At 39.5% G+C, this 22875-nt stretch overlaps 1 long non-coding RNA gene across 6 annotated transcripts; it reads left to right on the forward strand.

Moving 5' to 3' along the window:
* The first annotated feature begins 494 nt into the window (after positions 1-494).
* Positions 495-12336, forward strand: LOC116240590 (uncharacterized). 6 transcript variants are annotated; one of them, XR_016464798.1, is made up of 5 exons: positions 495-645; positions 3851-3946; positions 5017-5071; positions 6031-6153; positions 12131-12336. It is a non-coding gene; the product is annotated as an uncharacterized LOC116240590 (long non-coding RNA). The 6 variants fall into 6 exon arrangements; XR_016464796.1 differs by lacking the exon at positions 12131-12336 and adding an exon at positions 6252-7741; XR_016464795.1 differs by lacking the exon at positions 12131-12336 and adding an exon at positions 6361-7741.
* The last annotated feature ends 10539 nt before the right edge of the window (positions 12337-22875 follow it).

Raw genomic sequence — 22875 nt, forward strand, 5'->3', positions numbered from 1 at the left:
TATTGTGCCTAGGAAGGTATTCTGAAGAAAAACTGCTCCAGGTTTCTCTTTTTGTACTCTTCTCTTGGCATTCACTAATGTTTGCTAGGAAAAAATAGCACACTGGGAGACACGGATGCACAAAAGATGCTGAGGCATGTCCACATACATAATTATTATTAATGGTATTAGCACCTGGTAAAGTATGCTGACTGTAAAGATAAAAATTCAGTTTGGGGACTTTTGTTTAAAAAATAAACAAACAACAAAAAACACAGAAGAATCAAAAAGAACAGGGAAAGCTTGCCACAGAGCCCAACCATTGAAAGCAGTGATGAGGCCCTAATTGGCTGTGCCTCATAGAGATGCCTCCAATACCACAGGTGTCAAGGATGAAGATGACAAGGATAGGAACCATGCCTTTTCACTGCAACCATGTGTTTTTCATCAGAACCTGACCAGAGCCTTCTTGTTCCTATTAGTGCTGACTGGACTGGGCTAATCAGCCACAAATTTTGCATGTTGGTTGTGAACCTTCTGTGCACATATATTGTTATAGGAAGCAGTGCTCCAGTGCTGTTGATTCTAAGGCCTGAAGGTGTCTGGAGCATTGGACTATGATATGATGTGGAGCTGGAGGGAAGATGAGCAACTGGAAGAGAACTAGTAAGCAAGGCAATGTCTTGTTGAAGTGAGCTGGCATTTGTGTTGCTCAGACACCAAATGGTATCTGAAGGAATGGAAAGGGAAGTATTTTAACAGCTCTCTAGAGTATTAAATAAAAAAATTACACAGACAAGAAGAGAACACTGTGTAGGATTCAGTGAAGCTACAGTTCCGTTATAAATATACATATTTTAAAGAGTTAACAGTCTTAAGAATTAGTTTGCCTGTTAATCTGGGGTCAGATTAAATACTCTTATTCTTGTATAGAAATGCAGGTACTTCCATAGCAATTCAAAATAATTTGTAATCTTTTATTTACTTACTGAGCCAACTGGAAGCAAACAAGCAAGGTTTGCCAGCTTGACCCCATGCACACTATTTGATGCCCTATGTGCTGTTTGGTCAAGTGTTTGTAGTTTTGTATTGAAAAGGCTGAGTTTCTGTTATGGGAGTGGTACCTGGTGTTTGAAAAAAAAAACCACCCCCAAACTTCATAATCCTGCTTGGCCTCAGGCCTGATGAATTTGAATCTTTTCCAAATGTTAGAAAAAGCAGACTTTCGCCTTTCTAGACCTTTTGTATTTTCACTCTCACTGGGGTTTTCTCTGCAGAAAGCTGTATCTATTATGTAAGTTTAGGTCAAAGAAAGAATTTTTATTGATGCCCTGCAATGTAAGTGGGTGCCTGCCTGTACTAACTATGTCTAATGTAACCATTTGTCTGGTACGAGTTAGAGGTAAAATAGAGCTAAGGCTTTGGGGCCAACTGGATCGATGGGATACAGAAACATACACCTACACTTGTGATATGTATAACTTTTATATTTTTAAATAGTGTTTTAATGCCTTGGTTTTATAGCCTTCTCTTAACTACCATGAAGAAAAGCAGGTAACTTTAGATAAATGTTTCTACTTAAGAAATGTAGCCTTTGGGATTCCTCGATAGTTATATCTAAGTCACGTGAAGAGTTGTGTCACAGATTAACGCATATATACAAAGGCTGACAGTTTAAGAGTAAGCACACTAGACTAAAGAATCAAGATCTTGGTTTGAACAGAGTCCTGGGATATAACAATGAGTATATTTTAACAGGAAAAGTGGTATAATAAGTGGAGGATTTTTTTTTGCTGTTTTTTTTTTTTTTCCCCTAATGATTGTAAGCCAACACTCTCCCATAAATATGAGGTGCTATTGCGAGAACATAAATATCTGAGTATATGAGCTACAGGTGTAGTATAACACATAGATAAATTCTACTCCTGGTGCCTCTGCTTGTTTGGTCTTGTCTTGGCAGCTCCAGCAACAGCTGCAGAAGCTGTTTAAAAATGTTAGTATGCAAAGCCAATCTAAAGTATTAATTCTTTGCTCCAAAGCTGGATGAAGACACTGACAGGAACACATCAACTCTCTCAGTCTTTAGCCAAGGAATGAAATAGCAGGGAGCTGTGACAGAAATGAAAGGATGAAACTGTGTATCAGAGGGACCATACTACCTTGTGTTTGGAAATAAACAATCTAGCTACTTTTGGATTCAAACTTTGTTGTTCATTTGCCTTCTGTGGCATTTATATCTGTTACCATGTTCAGTACTGTAATACGCTTGAGTCTCCTGACAACCCTCTGGATGGCTATAACCAACTCAATAACTTGACCTAAGTAAAGAACATAGGTCAGGCACAGAGTTCTGAATAGGATTTAGGGGTTATGGTGAGCAGGTGATTCAACATGAAATTCTGAAGTTGTGCTGATGCAGGAAGGATTAAGGCACACTTTGGCTATGCAAGCAAAGAAATAGGAGACCTAGTAAGATGCAATTTTACTTCAGCACACAGTGTTGGTGAGTACAGCCATTAGGATAACAGACTGAGATTCCACAGCAGTAGTTTAGAAAAGATTTGTCTCATCTGGAAATAGAAATGTGAGCTGAGACGAGAGGAATTATCTTCTAGCAGGAGGTGATTGCAAAGGGATCCTTTCACAGGTTTGCAGTCTGGTGAGATGAGCTGCTCACACTTTGTTTGCAATGTGTTGAGAAGTTGGAGGCTGATCAGAAGAGGGCCATGAAATGATTTAAGAGGAAGAGAATTGTAGTTACAGGCTCAGTCTGCTTAGTTTATTAAAACTTGGGAGAGATATGATTACAGTGTACTTTGAGGAGGGGAAGTAAAGGCCCTAAAGGTTCTTTATCCTGACAGACACAGGCATAAGAAGACGGAATGGCTGCAAACTCAGGCTTGTTAAATTCAAATGAGAAATGAAGAACATTCATTACTAGTAATCAATGGGAAACAAATTGCCAGGGTTGGTAATGGATTCTTAATTTTTAGATAACTTCAGATTATAAATGGATGAAAGATATACTTTAGCAGAACCCAAGTTATTGGGCTTAATATAATCGATCACTCTTTATTTGCTGTTGTTAATAGGAATGTTGAATCTTTTTAGTCTCTGAGGTTCTGTAATGATGCACTATCTGCAGATTTTATTCTTCTTTCTTTCTTTCTTTCTTTCTTTTTTTTTTTTTTTTCTGGGAGTGAAATGTGTCTAGGAAACTACAGTATAATAAAGAGCACATATAAAATACATTTTCAAATGTGGCTCTATTTCCCCTCAAGAGGCTTGAATCTAATATTTGTTTCGTGCTGAGCATTTCCAGCAAAATTCATGCTAATAGATTCCATAGCTTTGGGTTCTTCCTCCACTGCCCTGATATACTCAAGAATATTGTATTAAAACAGCAAACACAGGAGTAATTCCCATTATGATTCTAGGCAAACAAACTGCCTTAGAACCAGCAGAGCTAGTGCAGAAGCCTTCATATGGATTTCCTTTCTTCAGTGTCTCATTCCTTCACTGCACCTACCCCTGCCATGACATCACCTCCAATCCTAGCCTTGCTTCCCCTGTTATCCCTATTTTACCTCTTCCTTTAGACGAAGAGTGGCGAAAAAATGACCAGAGAGACCTGTCTTCCCATGTTCACGATACACTTATGTCTTAATTGCAGCCCCTTCTCCATACATATGCTGACACTGCACACGTATGGTAGATTTGTTCCCAACGGGTTGTTTACAATAACAGACTCACTCCAAAGCTTTTCCCTCTGTGCAGGGCATTAATTTAGATCTTTCTCATCTGCCCTGTCTCAGTCTTTTGTGAAATTTGTAGGAAATTATTTGTCATTGATATCTTACCTTTCTGCCAGACCAGGCTGTAGGCAGCACATGATGGATGGATGGGCTGAGACAGCGAGATCGCATAGTCTGCATTCCCCTGGGAAACCAGACTGAAAACACATAAGGTACGTGTTACAGAACGCACTGGCTTAACTTTTCTGGCCTGTAAATGTGTTTAAAACATAAATCTTCCATGGGAAATATATGAGTCAGTGAGAAGCAGAACAGAGTGAACTCAAGATGAGTTCAAGATGATAAACTAAGTGTCAGTACCTCAGAAAGTAGCTCTCCTTCTTTCCACAGGCAAGTACTTCTTAAATACTGTTTTCATTTGAGTAATAGCATATCTCAAACACCATTAGATACTATAACATTTCATAGAAATATAAAAATGGATTACAGGAGCTTTGTTCTTACACCATTAATAGTCTGAAAACATGTTTTCCTTCGAAAGGCTCAAAAATCTGAGCTAAGTACAGGGCCACATGAAATCTATTCTTTTTGTTAGGTTTTTTTTGGTTTTTTTTTTGTGTTTTTTTTTTTTTGTTTTGTTTTTTTTACCTGGGTCACCAGCTGGACTTACAAAGGTAATTGAACATGGAGCAAGTGACAAGATCAAGCTCTAACTCTATGGTGTGGTAACTTTTGTTCTAAAAAGCAGAGCTGGAGGCAGCAACAATCTGTGGTTTCCTTTGTATACTCATGTAAATCAATGGGACAGCAACACTGTTACAGCTTGGCTGGGTTACTAGTTGCTTTAACAATATGTGAAGTATTAAGTATGCAAAGAGCAGCGATGAAGTGTACAGTATGCTGCATGAGGAAAATTTTACATCATTAAAATGGTTTTGGCAGACCAACTTGTGCAGATTTCTCTGCAAAAGAATTGTTAGAGATATTAAAGTGCAGATAATGAACACCAATATAAAGTTCATTTTGAAAGAAATATCAATTAAGCCCCCTGTTCCTTGAGGCCCTCAGAGAATAATGAAGTAGAGCTTAGAAAATCCAGGTAACTGATATAAATGTATCTTGGGTTTGAATTGTTAAGAGGTAGTTGCCACTATGTACAAAGGCTGCTCTGAATGTAATGCCTCCAGTTGTAATCTGTTGGCCCATGATGTCAGAGGTGAATGTTGATGGTAGGACAGTGCAGTGTAGACTTGCAGGACAATATTCTCTTATTTTGTTGCAGCAGAGGGGAAGTCTGACCACACGGCATCTGACATGGAAGAGTGGATGAAGCAAAGGTGTGTCATTGAATTCCTCTGCATGGAAAAAATGGCACCCACTGACATTCGTTGAATCTTGACGAATGCTTATGGGAACCAAACGGTGGGTGTGAGCACAGTGAGGTGGTGGGTGGTGCATTCAGCAGTGGGAACAGAAACAGTGGGTCACTTCTTCTGGTGCAGATTTTGAGGAGTGCAGCACACAGGCTCTTGTTCATTGCTGTTGAATGCATAGTTAATAGTGACTGTGAGTGTGCTGAGAAACAGTGGTTTTAGCTGAGAATTTACCGTCAAACAGTGTCATTGTCCTCTTTGTCATAGTTCCCATGAAAATAAGTAGGAGGCATTACTTTCGGAGTGGCCTACATATAAATAAACCAACTCTCCAGTTTCCTACATAAGAGGAAATTGCATAAAGAACTATGTGGAATTAATTTAATATGTGCATTTCATATTGATTTCCGTATTTTTATATGGCTGTATTTTTTTAAGGAGCTATTTTTGTGGAATTTAATTTTTTCCTCACTTCTATCTGATTTGTGACCAGCAATTTTATTTATTTATTTATTTATTTATTTGAACTAGAATTGTTCTGTCTGCCTAGTGGACATATTTTTCCTCTGTCAAACTCACTTTAAATAGCTAACAGGACAAAAATAGTGCACGGTAGTGATAATGGCACTATTTCTACCAAAGCTGGCATACTAGATAATGTTTTCCTAACAAAACATCACTCTAAGGAGAAAAACATTTTTTTAATTATAAAAGTCCTTTCTGTATTGCACATCTTGAGGAATTACTCCCTTTTTAATGTTTATTTCTCATTACGTGATTAAAAATTAGTTGTTTTGATTGTACTTGCTTCTAATGGCTAAGTCTGGAGCCAAAATAAGGAATAAAGAACAAGTACAGAAAGATTTTACAAGGCTCTACCTCCTTGTGAATATACACTCTGTGCTGCTCTTATTTCTATGTAGGCTCAAGACAGAAATGTTGGGAAAAAAATCACCTGCCCCTGAGAAGAATCCTCTGCAATGTCAGACCGTGTCCAAAGGGTGTGATCTGACATGCTTCCAGCTCTTCTGAGAAGAAAAACGAAGGTAGGAGTATACTGATACTGATAGAAGAATTAGTCCTAACTTAATGATTGATTTGTTCCTCTGGGATCAAGAAGACCTGTAACATGTTAATGTTACAGGAACTGGAACAGCCCTATCAGGAGCCTGTGAGGCAGAGTAGGACCTTGGGCCTGGGTCTCCAACATCCCATGAGCAGCTTTGAATGATTGATATGCTTTTTCCCGTCAGGCTGTTCATGAAAAAGCAAGAAGTTGACACCAGATCCACTGAAGTATTTAAGCTTTTAGCTCTCACTGAGAAGCTAAGTAGAAGTTATAGGCTCGATGTCTTGTGAAGCTGCCTCTTAGTTTAGAGGCTGCCATTTGGAATATCTTTAATGAGCTGGAGAGACAAACTGAGGAGACTCTTTAAGCTCAGCAAGGTGAGATGTGAAGTCACAGCTGCTAATAACCCAGTGTCTCCATACAAGATTTGTCCAACTGGCTTGACAGGAAAAGTCTATGGACAACCAGTAGACCATAAGTGAGTAACACACGCTTGCAGCAAGAATGGCTATCAGCCTCCTGGGTTGCCCTAGGAGGAGCATTTCCAGTGGATTAAGGGAGGTGATTTTTCTTCTCTATTCAGCACAGTGAGATCTGGAGTACTGAGTCCAGGTCTGGGTTCCTCATTACAAGAGAGACACCAACATACAGGAGAGAGTCCAGTGAAGATCCATGAAGATGATGAAAGGCCTGGAGAATCTGACATATGAAGGGGTTGAGACAGTCGTGCAGCCTGTATAAAAGAAGACTCCAGCAATATGTGTAAATACCTGATAGAAAGTGTAAAAATGATGGAGTCAGGTCTGTTTACTAGGGCCCAGTGACAAGACAGAAAGCAAGAGATAAAAACTGAAATGGAGGAAATTTCATTTAGTTGCAGGAAAAAAAGCTTATTTTACCATGAGGATGTTCAAATACTGCTTAAGTCTGGCAATAGCCTGCATTCAGATGCTTTACTATTTCCAGCTGCCGACAATAAATGAATATAAGCATTTACAAAACCAAATTATTACCAAATAATTTCCAAAGGATAAGAAAGACTGCACATTTTGGTGTGTCCTGTTCTCTCAGTGGGGCACGTGTAACACCCTCTCATGGAATAGTGTTGTTTGTTTTCACTTCTGCAGACACAGCCCTGGGAATGTTTTCAGTCGTGCTCTTCCACCCAATCTGCACTATGAGTGAATTTTCATTTAGTGGATTCCTAATAGATGTAACCCCTCCAGTACTTTGCAGGTAGAAGTACCTATGGCTGAAATGATGAGAAGCACTCCACAAGCATGTCCAGATAGTGGGGAAAGCCAGCAGAACCTTCTGAAGTGTTCTGCACTTGTGCCAACAAAAATGTTGGGATTGCTTGTTGTATTATATACTGAGATGTTCCCCAGAAGCCAAGGTGTTGTAAAATTCATTTTATTTAATCATGACCATCACGTGGTGGGTTTCTTTTAAACATTCTGGTTTCTGCAGGCAAATTGTTTGGTAATTTCTATTTCTTGACTCTTGCCTTGCAGGCTAGAAATTCACTTTTGTGAAAAATAAAAAATAAAAATTTATAGACAAAATTTTCAAGCTTCTTCTTAACTCTGTCTCCAGGGCTTGTCAAACAAACAAAACCAGGCATCACAGAACTCGTGAAAGTTATCAGAAAAAGAACTCCATGTCTTCTTTAAGAGTGATCAATCAGAATTTTTCTTTTGTGGCAAGTTCCAACTAGCTTATATATTTATTCTGGTTTGCTTACCTTCCAAGTGGTAAAATGCAAGAACCTGTGAGATTTTTTTCTGCAGTTCCTTGCTATATCTGTTATATCAGTGCCCCCCTTCTTCTCAAGCACTTTTGTTTTTGATGAACTGTTTTTGTAAAAAAGAAAGTGCAAGCTAGAGCTCAATGAATAATGAAAAGAGTTGAATAGCATATATTTCATTTAAACTTTGGTGGAAAATTTTCCTTCTATAAATTATGAAAATAAAAATGAATAATGTAAGGGGGAAATGTCATTAAAGGTATTGAGTGACTTAGTTGAGAAATATATTCAATAATCCTTAGGGAAACCAAACAAAAAAAGCCAACACCACATTTATGTCAAGTTAGGTTTCTAACTTGACATTCTCAGCTTTCCTCATACTAATCAAATCTTTAGATGCTGAATTTGGGACTGTAGTTGCAAAATAGCCCAACAGACAAAGCAAAAAAACCAAAAAAAAAACAGGTTTGTAACAACTATTACGAGTGATAATCCTGGGAAAATAAGGCTCCTCGAAGTTGATCACTTCTTTCATTTGCATCTTGCATACTTGCATTATACTGAGTCTTTACACTTACCTCTGTCCCCTGTATACTTAAGGTATGATCTGGGAAATCCTAAATTTTGTTGCAGCCTTTAGAAAAATCTCCTAGTCACAAATCCTAAAAAATAATAAATCTTATTTTATTACGATGTGCTCTTGACAGACTGAGGACAGACTTCCTGGAGATAGACAGAGTAGGAACACTCATTTAAGTGTTCTTGAAAATTCTGTGTTTTGAAGTTCTGATATCTTCAGAAAGTCCTTGTATGTCAGTTTTTTATCTGTAAAATATGCTCAGCAGCCCTTCCTTTCTACGCTGCTTTTCTCTGTTAAAACTTGAGGACAAAGAATGTCTCTTTTCTGTTTATTTGTCTATCACTTAGTGCAATGAAGCCTCTGGGTGCTGTCATAGGACATTTTAACAAGGTGTTACTAGACTGAACTCCTAGAAAATGCAAGGAAAATTAGTGTTATTCATCACAATGCTGACAATATTACAAACCAAAATGACACAGTCTAGAATCTGAGGTTGGCCTTTGAATAAATACTTGAGATTTGATGATTGACTTCAAGAGATTATTTAGTACAGAAGATGCAACAGACAATGCAATAGAGATGTCTGCATGATGTATTTTGATATGAAACTAGTTAAGCCCCTGATATTTATTTCTCATTTTGCTGGCTGATGCATGAAGACACGATTTAGCACATGTATGGATGCTCATCTCTCCTAGCTTTCCTCTGATCTTCTGCAAAGAATCCTCATTAATACTGGGAAGAGATGCTGGCAGTGGGTTGAATGCTCTTAAGGGCACAGATTCAACAAAACATCTTGACCAAATACAGGTGCAATAAGCTCTTTCAGCAAGTAATTAGAACATTTTCAGAACAAGTATTTAGTGCCACTGCTGATCAATGAGTATTCCTGCTTCATTCACCCAACCTATTCTTGAGAAAGGGCTGTGGTTCTACATATGGGCAAAGCCTCATGATCATCCATGGTTCTAGCTCCCAAATTACTTCTCTTTTTGTTTACTCACGCACTTAGCTAGTTTTCAAACTCAACATTTTGACTGGGTGTCTAAAATCACCTTCCTGGCATCAGAGTGCTCTTCAGAGCATCAGGTAGCTGGATCTATGATTAGAGCAAGGAGATCCCAAGTTTGGTCAGTGAGAAGAAAGACTTTTGTCTGTTCCTTAGGACAGAGACATAATCTCTCATTACTTCAAATGCCTTATTTTCTATCTTCTTCTTCTGTTTTCTTTCCAGTTTGTCTTTCTTGAAATGTAACAGGGTCTTGCTAGACCCTTGGAGGCCATAGAGAGGCAAAGGTCACTGCTGTTGGCTGAAATCTAATCCTCATTGCAAATCTCCTTTTCAACTCTACTTTTAAAGAGAGAGGCAGGTCCACAGGAGGAAAACCAGAGTCTTCATAGAGGGCAGTCTTATGTCATGAAGTAATTGGAATAGTACAAATTTCTTAGCAGTTTTTTGTTTTCTTTTAATTGATGCTTAAAGCAATTACAACACTGCTTTGCTGTACCCTATAGCCTGTGCTAGCGTGATGTAATGTATGTTGCTCCAGGTTGCTGTAGCTAATTTTCTCTAGTGTTTTGCTTTGGCACCAACAGCATCCCTCATTAGTTTCTTTATTAGTACATTTAAATACCTTCTTAGCACCATTAAGTTGGAAATGGCTTTATTCTTCATTCAGCAGTATTTGTATTCAACATATTTTCTCAGCGTTCCCTACAAGATTCCTTACAACAGATGTTATGACGCACTTGGAGGAACGTGAACCAAATTAGAGGTAATGGTCCGTGCTTATTTGTTTTGTGTAAGCTGTGGTTTCTATAGCTACTGTACATCTGCTTCATGCCATTTGCTGATCATTTTCTCTAGCTGTCTCAGTCTAGATATTTAAAGCATGCTGTACTGATAATGCTCAGCACAGCAATCTGATAACAGCTTGACATGTGAACCAAGTTACAAATTTGGAAACGTTTGAAAACAGCTGTTAAGTCTACACAGTAATTGTCTATCTGCTACTGGCAAAATTACCATCTCATTCCAAATCAAAATGTACAGAGGCTCTATCTCACCAAAGGGCTTGAAAATATGGCAAATGCTGGGTGCCATTAGGTGTGGTCTCAAGCTGGTGCCTCAACTGGCCACGCAGTGTGGGAAGTCAAAGGCAGAGCTAGTGAATCTCTTTGTAGTCTGGTCTTCTAACAAAACAAGAAAACATCAGTGGTTGAGAGATGCAGCTCTGTTGAGGTCAGTGGAATTATCTGAGGCATGCATCAAAGATAATTGCGATTTCTTGTTTCTTTACTGAACTTTTTTCTTCTAATATAGAGTAATAGCATCTTGGCCTTTCAAAATTTCCTTTATTGAAGAAAATCCTTTTCTGTACTAAAAACTCTGCTTCTCTCTGTGCCATTGAAAATATTACTGATTGGGCTAAACTGTTTTTTTTTTTTCTTTTTGAAGTAGATAATGGAGGCAGAAGTCCATTCTGCATTTATAGTTTGCTTTCCAAAGGAAGTTGAGCTCACATGATCTTTTTCTTGTGTCAGTTTGTTCTTTTTCATCTGTTGGGTAACTTCAGATATATTGAACTGTAAAGGTAGAGATCTCAGAAGTGCTGCATGCCTGCAAACTGCTGTCTGGCTACTCTTCTTCTGTGAAACACTCAAATAAGCTCCTCCACCAAGGGAAAGGCTGCAAGGCTCACCTGCAGTATGAGACAGCTGAGAACCCACCTTGCAGACAGTTTCTGTCTGCTGCTGAAGAGAGCAGCGTGAATCTGTTGGTTTTGAGTTGTGCTAAATGCTATTTTACCTTCCCAGATGTATCTTAGCAGCTTTTATTCATTCTTAGCAATTTTTTTCCCAATGAATTTTAAGGCATTTCTGGTCTTTATGGCAATATAATAAAACTTTAATCAGTTACAGTCTGCAAAAGTTTCTTTATATGAGTTTAATAGGCTCATTTATTTAAAATATGTGAGAAGGTACCCAGCACATTAATTACCTTCAGTAACTGTCATGTAATAACTGCCTGGGTTTTATTAGTTCATAATACTGGCCTTTCTATCATAATCTGACATTATTGATTTCCTACCTAAAATGATTAAAAACAAATGCTTCTTTGCTCTCCGTTCTCCCATTCTAGAATTTCAGATACTCTCCACATTTTCTTTCAGCTTCAGCAGTGCGTGTGGAAAGTGCAGTTTGTAAGGAAGCAAAATTGCTTGTTGCGTATCACAGAGTCATAGAATGGTTTGGACTGAAAGGGACCTTTTATTTCCAGATAATCTTGGAGTAGTAAATTAGATTCAGAGTAAAAACAAAAATCAGATTCTTCTTTGTGAGATGTTGTAGCTCCCAGACAAAGGGCAAATTAGATCCAGAGGAAAAGAGAGATCAGGCTCTTTACCTAGATGTCACTCCTAGGGTGGAAGGGTTTGCTGGGTCTGTATGCGTACATTTTAGTCATGAAATTTTGAGCTAAGAAGAGCCTAAGCAAGAAAAGTCCAGACGTCTTTGTACCCAAGTTAGAGTCATTCAGACTTCTCTATCTATGCAATGCATCTTTGCTGCAGGAAAAAACAGCTGTTTTTTCTATTTTGCTGAGAAGATGTTTTATGTTTTGTGCAGGCAAAGTTTCCCTGGCTCTTCTCCTGCAGCTCATACCATTGATGTGGCAGTAAAGCGTGCGACAGCCCTGCTTGTTGTGCTGCTGGCAGGAGCTTCACAAACTCAACATCCTCCTGGGAGCAAGTGGGATGCTGGGCACTGCAGTGAGAAGATAAAGCAGCAAAATGGCTCTGAGGGGCCCAGCAAGGAGCTCCCACAGCAACAGCTGGATAAGAAATGTTCCTTCTGCTCAGGTGCTGGGCACACAGATAGGTGGAGCCAAGCTGGTGGTGGTGCTGCTGTGGGGCTGGCTTCCCACCTTGAAAGCAGATGTGCAGAAAGGTGAAGGCATTGTCTTAAAGAAGTCTTTGAGTGCTCCAAAGGTGGCCCAAGCCAATAACTGTCCTACTTGCTGTTGTGAGACCAGGTATGCTAAATGTGACTCAGTTACGCTTGTCAGATGGTGTGTGGTTCAATATGGCAGATCAGAGAAGGGGATGGATGGTGCCAATAAAATAGTATTTGCTGCATGAGGTAGCAACACTGACTTGGACGTATGGATCAGATTTAATACTCAATCTTTCATTTTTCTCCTCCCTTGGCAGTATTGCTTCTAACCATAATTTATTGTTGCTTAGGCCACTAGGAAAAGGTGTTCAATGAGGCAATTTTTTTTTCTTAGTTGCACAGAAAATTGCAACTATCATAGATATGAATGAATAAAATACATTGGGATGATAGAGCAGAACCACCTGGTTTTATGGGTCTCTTTAAACCATAATACAGAAAAAGAAAAGAAGTCTTTATATATATATATATATAAGCAAATATAATTAAAATATTTGAAGCAAAAGTTTTCCTTTCTGCACATCACTGATGGATATAAAAGATCTGCTGAGAGGTACCTGCTTGCTGCTAGCTAAAATTCCTCACTGAAAAAGCACATCAATCTATCTATCTATCTATCTATATTTATTTCTAGTTTTTATAGTAACTTAGAGAATATATAATTACAGTTTTATAGAGAAACTCTAGAGTTAATGTATAAAGAAAAAAGACTGTATATTTCATTTATATAAAGCTCTTTCTCCAGTACAGAGCTGACTGTCACACTTTCCCTGCAGCCTGAGAGACAATGATCCAAAGCATGAATAAACCTAAATGCATTTACTTCAAGCAAAGTGTTATGACCTGGTTTAGCTATATCCTGGAGACTAGTTTGACTGGATAGCATGTCAGAGTTTGTTGAATACAGTTTTTACATTATATTGAAAAATAAATAAAAAACGGATGGATCAGGTAATCCAAATTTTTATCAAAGAAAAAAAAATGTATAATTGGAACTGTAAATACTTAGTCTGCATGTGCATGCTGAGCTCAATTAGAACGTTCTTTTTGACAATTTCTTGTTATTCTGCTATTTGATTTTGTAGTGCAACTGATATATTTTTTGTTCCTAGAAAGAAAAATGAGTAGATACATGCTTTAGTGAAGCATTTATGAATTAAGTTTGCAAACCGCAAGTAGATGTTGCGCAGCCTAGCATTACAGTGCGTGCTTTCTGTTTCGAAGTAGGCAATTTCTTCAAGAGGGTGATTTTTCTTCCTACAGTGTATTCAGAAGTGTGGAACCTGGAACTCAAACTTCATGAACACATAGAAGGAGCAAAGAGTGAAAAAATATCTGTCTTACTGGCTCTTAGAAAGTAGAAAATGACTTGAAGCAGTCAAGATCTCTACCTCTGCCGAAACTAAGTATACAGAGGAGGAGCTAAAAATCTTGTCTTGGACTGAGAGTGAAGCAACTACCTACTGACTTGGCTGCAGGAGGGAAATCTAGGCTGCCTATAGTGAGATAGTGAAGTGCTTCAAAGTGGCTCTTGAAAACAACTTATGTACCAAGCAGAAAATATGCCTGATGAGAAGAACACAGAAGGAGAGAATATCTCATTTTTGGAGCTTATGAGCTGACTCAGAAATGGAGAAAAATGTGTCTGTTCATCAAGAATTCACACACCCTGAACCCTTCCTGATAGTAGGCAAGCACTCACCACTGCTGCAGAGGCTGGAGGTTAGAGCATGTACTGCAGAGGTAAGCATACAGCACTACGGGTATTGCATAAAACTGATGGAGAAGCCTATGGAGGGCACTGAACACTCTTTCAACACTGGCAGCAGGCTGCCCAGGAACTGAGAGTGTGAGACCACACAGGAAAGAAGCAAAGAAAATGTAACTCCATATTAGAGAAACATCTATATTTAGCAACAAGCATAAGCTGGAGGTTTTCATGAGAAGGCTTTGCTTCAGTCAACAGTGGAAGGACTACTTCACATTTAAGTGATGAAGATACACCATGTCTGCAGTAGACCTCTTCTAAATTTGGGGTCTGTGACATAGGCAGCACCTGCCTCCTCATCAGCACTTATCCCGCTACAGCATTATATACAGAGAAAAATTTTTGATCAGTCTTCCTGCCTCTCCTCCTACTTAACACAGGGTTGGCCAGGCCTTGCATCTACTGGTTGTATTGGGATCAGTACCACAGGACTCGGTGTCACAATATTTCAGGCACTTTCCACTGAAAAAAAGATGCCAGACAAATCAGCTGCTCGGTCTTGCTGCTGGATGAGAAGTGGAAATGATGGTGCATGGTGCGTATGGTCAATTTGCTGTAGCAGGATCCACCGCAAGCAAGATGGACAATGGCCTCCCCAAAGCCAGGCTTGACCTGAGAGCAAGAAATGTTCACTAGACAAAAGCCTTTAGCAATGGAAATGTATCTATAGAGAGGAATATTTCTGTTGCTCAGAGCTTCCCTCTGAAGGTGCCCATTCCAGTGATATGATGGGAAATCTAGAATAGCCAGAACAAGAAAGATGCCAAAAGCAGTCAAATAAATACTAGCTCCCACGTCCCTTCTGGGTACATAGCTTGTATAGAAAGGCAGGCATGATTTTTGCAAGAAGACTGATTGAATGCAAATGGAAATTGCCTCTCCACTTTTTGGCTGCTGATAGGCAATTTATAGGCAGTTTTGTTGAATTCTCAGAATAATTTACCTGAGGTCATGCATTATTAAAATAATTAATCAGAAAGCCAAACAACTTTTCAACATTACTTCCTGTGATACATTTCTTCTTCTGGTATTATAGGCAATTACCTCCTAGAAAGAGAGTAATGTAAGCTATGGTGCCTCCGGTCACCTCTTTCCTACAATTCACTAGCTGTAAAAGATTAGTTATGCGCATCTCCAGCAATGCTTGCTGTTCCTCATGTACATATTGTACTTTCTTCTGTACCTCTGCTCTGCTCTCTCCCCTCCACTGCTGCCCTGCCTTCTGTAGACAGATGAGGATACCACGTTGTCACATTTCTTCTTCTGTGCCAGCCACCTGCAAGGGGTTTGGAAGAGCCTACTGGGGAGCACTGGCACTCTCAGCAAGGTCCATCAGACGTGCCTTGCGTCATGTAATGCCTCCTGGCACTGCAGAGCTGACTACTTGCTCATGCACTACAGCTACATGCCACTGTGTGGCTTAAAAAAATGAGATGGAGGAGTACTGGCTATGCATCACCCATTTCTGAGTGTGAGGGATGGAGGTTACAACCCATATGAGTGCAGGAAAGAACTTGGAGTTGAGTGTGTTGTCCTAAGGTGACTGATTCAGACAAGACCAACTGTATCTGGCTCAGATTATTTGAACAATGAAATTCTGAGCAAATCTCTCCAGTCTTCCTCGAAAATACTGTTCTGGTCACTTCCTCAGCTATTGCTTACTATTTATGGGAGTGTATGCTCTTTTGATGAATAATTCAGCAGTTACATTCATTACAGAGCACTGGGCTCCCAGGAGTGTTCAGATGTTCTCTCTCAAATTCCCTGAGCAACCTAAAGAATTCCCTTGTGTCTACCCTCCTTTAACTTTACTACTCCAAAATTTAATATATGAATGACTTAAAGACTGCAAAAAGTAATAGCAGACACAATATTTTCAAGCTTAGAAGGATCAAGCTTTTTTAATCCCTACTATTGGAATCTCTAGCAAGATATTTATTTTACTTTTGCTTTTTCTGACTTGTATCAACTATATTGAACTTTTTACCCTACAGGTGCTTTGTTTTTCCTTTTGTATCGTCTTTGAAGTGGTTGCTCTTTGAATCAACAGTCTGTTCATAAAGCCACAGGAAAAGGGTGGCTAGACCATGATCCTCAGACTCAGTGAGGAGCTGATACATTTCTCATTATTAACCTGAGTTTGTGATTTCTCTCTCCTGCATCAAATAAGTCTAATTCATTGTCCTTCTGAGGAAGAGAATACCTGATATAAAACAGATTAATAGTGAAGTACATTCAAAATAACCCATGGAAGAGAACACTTCATCCAGCAAAGCATGGTGCAGTAACTGAGGATCAGGGCTGCCCTAAGCAGCTCTGAATTTTCTCAGCTGACAGGCCACTTTTTATTGAAAGGGACTGCAGTATTACATCCAAATTTAGAGACTGGAGAAAAGACATAACATCTCCAAATTCCATTTCTCTAGTCAGAAGCGTGGACAGGATAAAATCATGCTTGTTCTTTTCTTTGTGAGATTTGCCCATAGATCTGTCAAGTCGAGATGGAGCGGAAGCACTGCCTATTATCAAGGTGGCTTAATTGTTTTGTGTACCACATCCTGCTCAGTAACTCCACAGTAAATCTTTTCTTGGGCATTTCTGACACTGCTGGGAAATGAGCTATGCCATCAGAAAAAGTGGTTTACCTTATTTTTGAAGACTGTTTTGTTGGCTTGACTGTAAGAGATTATAATAAAACACACGCCATGTCCTGGAAATGATAAATTCACTTTTTTTTCCCCATTTCTTTTCCCAATAAACACAAAATTTGGACCTCATGCTCCGGCAGCAGGCTCATCTCACCCCTGAAAAGAGTACAGAAAAGTAACAGAGAATGTAAAAGGACACGGGGCTAATTCACTACCAGAAGAGTGAGAGCAATATTGAGCAGGGGCACCAGTCAGCATCATCTGTAGGATAGGTTGTAGGACTCTCATATACTGGGAAATAAAAGGTAGATTTCCGGGTCTAAAAGGATGCAGGAGAAAAGGGTGAATTGTGGGTCTTCAGCCTACATTACAGGGAAAGCAGAATTAAATCTTTGGAACTTCTAGTTGAGATTTTTCTGACTTAAATTGCCTGTGGTGCCTACTATTATAATTTGTATTTATGAGTATAAGAAATATCCTCTGTGTTATTTTCCACCCCAGAGCAGTTTGCATGCAGCACACCAGGCAGTGCTGCAGCCTTGTTAGAAATGTGTAGGGGGACAGTGACAGGTCACAGTAAATAAAACCTGGCAGGATTTTGTACCCAGAGTTTGATGTGCTCTTAGTTCCCATCATAATCTGCATTTGGAAATGCACAAATTGCTTCTTTTGTGCAAATTCAAACTAGCTATAATTTTTTACAGCTGAGTTTACTGGTCTTTCACTTACAAGTAATGCAAACAGCATAACAAAGAGCACAGGTTCCTGTTCCAGAGGTGACTCACGCTCGCTAGCAATTTATCATGGGATCTTCTACAGACCTATTTTTGGTCTGCTCTCCACATACAGCCTTACTGAGGGCTCCCAGGTGTTCTTGCTCAGAGCGATGTGATATTGTGGGGATTGCCCTGAAACAAGGGAACGTGCTCATTAAAAATGATTTCTGGTATGAAACCGAGACAACTGGCGGTGAGAACATCTTGTTGTGACCCCTCTCCTCTTCGTGGAGGTAGGATGCACAAATGTGCTGCGGAGTAAGGATAACTTGTTCTAATGAGTGCAGGCTGTAGGGAGAGGGAGAATTCTCGGTGTGTTTTGTTCAAGATCTGCATCTACCTATTTGCATAACCAAAATTGCCAGTAACACTCATTTTACTCCTGAGAAATTTGCATTTGTGACTTCACAAGAGTAATAGCCATTGCCTAATCAAATCAATAAAATGCAACATCTCTGTGGATGGATTAAAATGTAATTAAAATGAGATTTCTCTTTTAAAACTATTCCTTTTAAATATGCATCTCCAGATGGTAAAATTCAGCATAAATTGGGATGGGATATAAAATTCTCTCCTTAGGATACCAGTTTAAGAGGTGGACTTAAATGAAAGAATTCCTTTTCCACTAGGTTTCATTTTGCTTCTGCATTATGTCAAATCAATAGATTTGATTAACTTTTCCTAGAAAAAAATCAACAAAGTTGGTGTTCTATCATGTGTCACAGATTTCAGCACTAGGTGAGAAAATTCATGTGCTACATATGTTATTTAACCAATAAAATACTAGCCAGATACTACTGGCAAATAAATGAAATTATTTCACGGATACAAAAGCATAATTGATATTCCAGCTGCTTGATTACATGTCACTGGGCCCTGGCCTTGAAACATGAGGCCTGGTCTGTCCTGTGGCTGGACTACTCAGAGAAAGGTGCTGAGGATGAACTTTTAAAACATTTTCAGCGGTGTGCCTTCCATTCATGTTTTAACTGTGAATTACTGTTTTGCTATGTTTTATTGCTTCAAAATATTTTCATGTGTACTAAGGAAGTAACAAACAAAAAACCATATTACAGGCTGTTAGCTGCTAAATTCCTCTGCTTTTTCCTTTCTTCATGGAGTATTTCTCCCAGTGAAAAATTATAGAAAGAGGAAAGGAAAGGAAAGGAAAGGAAAGGAAAGGGAAGGGAAGGGAAGGGAAGGGAAGGGAAGGGAAGGGAAGGGAAGGGAAGGGAAGGGAAGGGAAGGGAAGGGAAGGGAAGGGAAGGGAAGGGAAGGGAAGGGAAGGGAAGGGAAGGGAAGGGAAGGGAAGGGAAGGGAAGGGAAGGGAAGGGAAGGGAAGGGAAGGGAAGGGAAGGGAAGGGAAGGGAGAGAGAGAGAGAAAGAAGGAAAGAAGGAAGGGAAGAAAAAGAAAGAAAGAAAGAGAAAGAGAGAAAGAGAGAAAGAAAGACAGAAAGAAATGACCTCCCTCCCTCTACCCAAAAAAACACCAAAAAAAGGAAAAGTGAAACTTCCTTTCTGGAAGTCTTTTAAAAGGGAGGTTATAAATGTTTTATATTGCATCTCAGGGTATTGTGCAGTTTCCCCAGGAGGCCTAACTCAACATGTAACTTTCAGAGTGCTGTAGGTTAGCTGCCTGCTTCCTTGTTTGCTCTCTCTGTGATCATAACGTCCGTATGCTAAGCATGAAGTAATGAGTAGTAAGGAGAGTAATGTCTTCTGTCGTGAGAGCGTCTCCCTCAGAGACTACTATATTTGCAAATGAAGTGATCTTTCTGTCACCAGTATTTTTTTTTAAATCTTGTTGCTACTGATCTGCACGAGGAGTCTTTACAGAGAACTCTCATTTTCATCCTAAGGGTCTTCTCACTGTTGTTACTGTATTTAAAAAGGAAAGAATTTTATTAACTAATGAGCCTCTTCTTGCTCCCTGAAGGTTTGTCGTTCACCCTCTCTCTTTACATACACAAAAATTATAGTGGTTTTACAGCAAAATGGATGAGCACATTATGATTGGTCAGAAATATACAGAATTATTTTCTCCATTTTTTTTCTTTTTAGGTTTCTGTATTAGGCTACGCTGAGACTGGCACCATAGTTCTTTATTGAACGAAAGAACTGAACTCTAAGCTTACAGGTGCTGCTCACCTCAGCTCCCAACTCCTCCCCTTGGCAAACAATGGTGGGTGCCCTGGCCTGTCTCCATGCAACCCCAACAGTCAGTGCTCTGCACCATGTGGGATCTCACTGTGCAGAACAACTCCTCATCCCATTCCTTCCCACCTCTGCTGCTTTAATCTGATATTACCAAAACAGATTATATTGTAGAGGGTTGCCACAGATTTTGGCCATATTTCCTACCTGCATCAGCAGAAAAGTATATGAACAGGATTATTTTAAGTACAATCTGAATACATTTGCTATCACAGAGCAGGGATGGCAAGGAAAGGTGAAAGTTCAAATGTCTGGTGATACTGTTCTGTAGGTGACAGGTAAAAAGTAATTTGATATTCCTGTTCAAATGTTAATAGTCTTTGTTACGCTTCAGAGTTAACATCCTATTAATGAGGACTGCTCCCGTCTCTTAGAATTACTGCTAGGAAACTCCAGACCACCCTGCTGCCTATAACTTGCACTTGAATATGATCTCCGTAACTGTAGAGGAAAGGTATTAATGAAAGCTAATTCATTAACTAATCAATGTAAGCTAATTATGCAGGAGCTTAAAAGGAGTCAAAGGAGTCGTGGAGATCCATACTGTGGTAGTATTACTGCACTGAACACTGAGATCTAACTTGTGCTAATAGTGCTCTAGACAGCTCTGAAGAAGAGGGAAGGAGGAATTTATTCCATCTCACAATTAGATTTTCTTTAATGATAAAGTTTAGCTTATGAAAAAAAAAATGTATGAAAATACATGTAAATGAGTAATAACAGGCCCGTATGTATATAGACAACAACTTGACCTTCACAGTTTAATTGAGTAAATACTTCAAAAATGTTACCTGTGAAGAATGCAATGAAGATACACTCATGAGACATGAACTGTCCATTGCATGTTTCATCACTTAGGAAAGGTTTTCATATAGTATTTTGGAACTGAACGTGAAAATTGTTTGAGATTTCTTCTCTGACGGTGCTCCAAGATAACAGTGTATAGCAGTAAAGTATTCACATGGGCCATAGGAATCTGGAAAAGCCCACACTGAAGAATTCCCATTTCCCAAACCCACATAGTGTATGATGTGGCAGTCTTGTGGAGCTTTCGAACTAACCCAGATGCTCCCCGCTCTGCATGAGGATGAGGAAGAGGACATTGCAGAAGGACCAAGCCCTGCCTTCCAAGCCTTGGAGACCACGTGGAGCCAGTCTGGGAGCAACCACGATCCCATTCCAACCACTTTATGGTTTTAACTGACAGGTCTGCATACAGACCAGGCAAGGTTGTTTGGCTTCTGACATTTTGGCAGTTGATATCCTCATGACCTCAACAAACTGGAAGTGTTCCCTCCTCCACCTCTACTCTACATGATCCCAGAGCACTGTCCTTCTGCTTAAGTGTTCAGCCCATTCTACCTAAATATTTCCAAAATGCTGTGTTTGTAGGACTGGGCATGGGCAAGACTCAAGTTGCAGGGTTGAATTTTCCAGAGAACTTCAAAAGCAGGGGTGTGCAATTGCTTGAATTACGATTTGCTTATGTCCTGAGCCCACAGGCAAAAATTCCCCAAACAGCATTAGATGTCCTGTAAGTCACAACATCCTGAAGTTATTTCAGTCTTTCCTAAAGGTGTAATTTTGTGTGTATATAATTATCTATATATTATATATAAGTTTAAAACATGCATATGGAAAGCAAATCTATGTCATAATTCAGTGAGCAAATCATATTCACCTCAGTGATGGAACTTTTAAGGATATTTTGCTGTAGTGCAAGAAGATGCATATTAGGATTCGCTGAGACCCTTGTGTGATATAAATGCATAAAAAATGACAGAAATCACACCATTAGAGGAGCATACTCTTCTCATTTTACTAAGAAGATATGAGCAATTGGGCCTAGCGGCTCATTGTATTAAACATTTTCTAGTGATGAGTCAGAAGAATTATGAGACAAATTAAGTTCTGCTCTCACAGAACAGAAAATTACATGAGTCACCTGTTCTCTCCAAGTCTTCCCCACTCCCGAATTAAAAAGGCTCATTGATGTGATCATGAACAGATCTTATTGAGCTACAGTATCCAAAGAGAGCATGCCTACCTTTTTTCTATTGGAACAGATTCAAAATTTACCGAGCATGATTATGAAGGACTTGGGAAAACCAAACCGTCTCCTGATGCTGTATGTCAAGGCTTGTTTACATGTAAGAACAATGCAATGATTGGTGCCTGTGTTGTTCTGATGTTTGGGACAAGCCCTGGCCAGGAGCATGAATTTTCTCAGAGAAAACTCCTGCTTTAGGAATTGGAGGTGCCTTCCTGAGCTCTGCCTTCATGCCCAACTCCCACCAGAGCTTATTACAGCTCCACAGCAAGAAACGGACCTTGGGAATTTCAGCTCCTTTGAGGAGGGCAATGCAAGGTAGCTGGCTGGAAAAAAGGATGATGAGGAGCAAGTATATAACTGCCTCACTCCAAAGCCTGCTTGCAAGTGCCACTGCATGCTCCAAAGTGCTCAGCTCCTGCAGAGAATAAATATCTGCTACAGCTAACAGATGTCTTTTCATAAAATTAGCACATTTGGAAGCGTATGAAAGAAAATTAATGAAAGATAAGCAGTTCACTGTTTGTATTTTTGTTACTTTGATACAAATACATTACAGCAAACTACCTACAGCCCTTGAGATGTACTGCATCATAGCATCCCTCAGAGGTTTCTGCAAGGTCTTCTTGTCTTGATATTTTTATCTATTTATTTATTTAAAGAAAACTCATTACCCCCTTCCAGTGCTATCTTCCTCAATGGGGACTTAGATCTGAGCAGAAGATAAACTAAGAGACAGCAGAAGGGCTGGGCACATCTGCTCAGGGGTGCCTCTTTCCAGAGTGGAGTCTTCTTGGAGATCTCCAGAAGCCACCTGTACATGGGCCTGGGCATCCTGCCCTTGGTGTCCCTGCTTGGGTAGGGTCTGGGCCAGCTGGACCTAGAGGTCCCTGCCAGCCTCAGCCCTGTGGGATTCTGGGATTCAGTCTACAGGAAAGATGGCACGGTTTTCTGGTCCTTAT

Source organism: Phasianus colchicus, chromosome 2 (genome assembly GCF_987193195.1).
Source record: "Phasianus colchicus chromosome 2, bPhaCol1.hap1.1, whole genome shotgun sequence".
NCBI lineage: Eukaryota > Metazoa > Chordata > Aves > Galliformes > Phasianidae > Phasianus > Phasianus colchicus.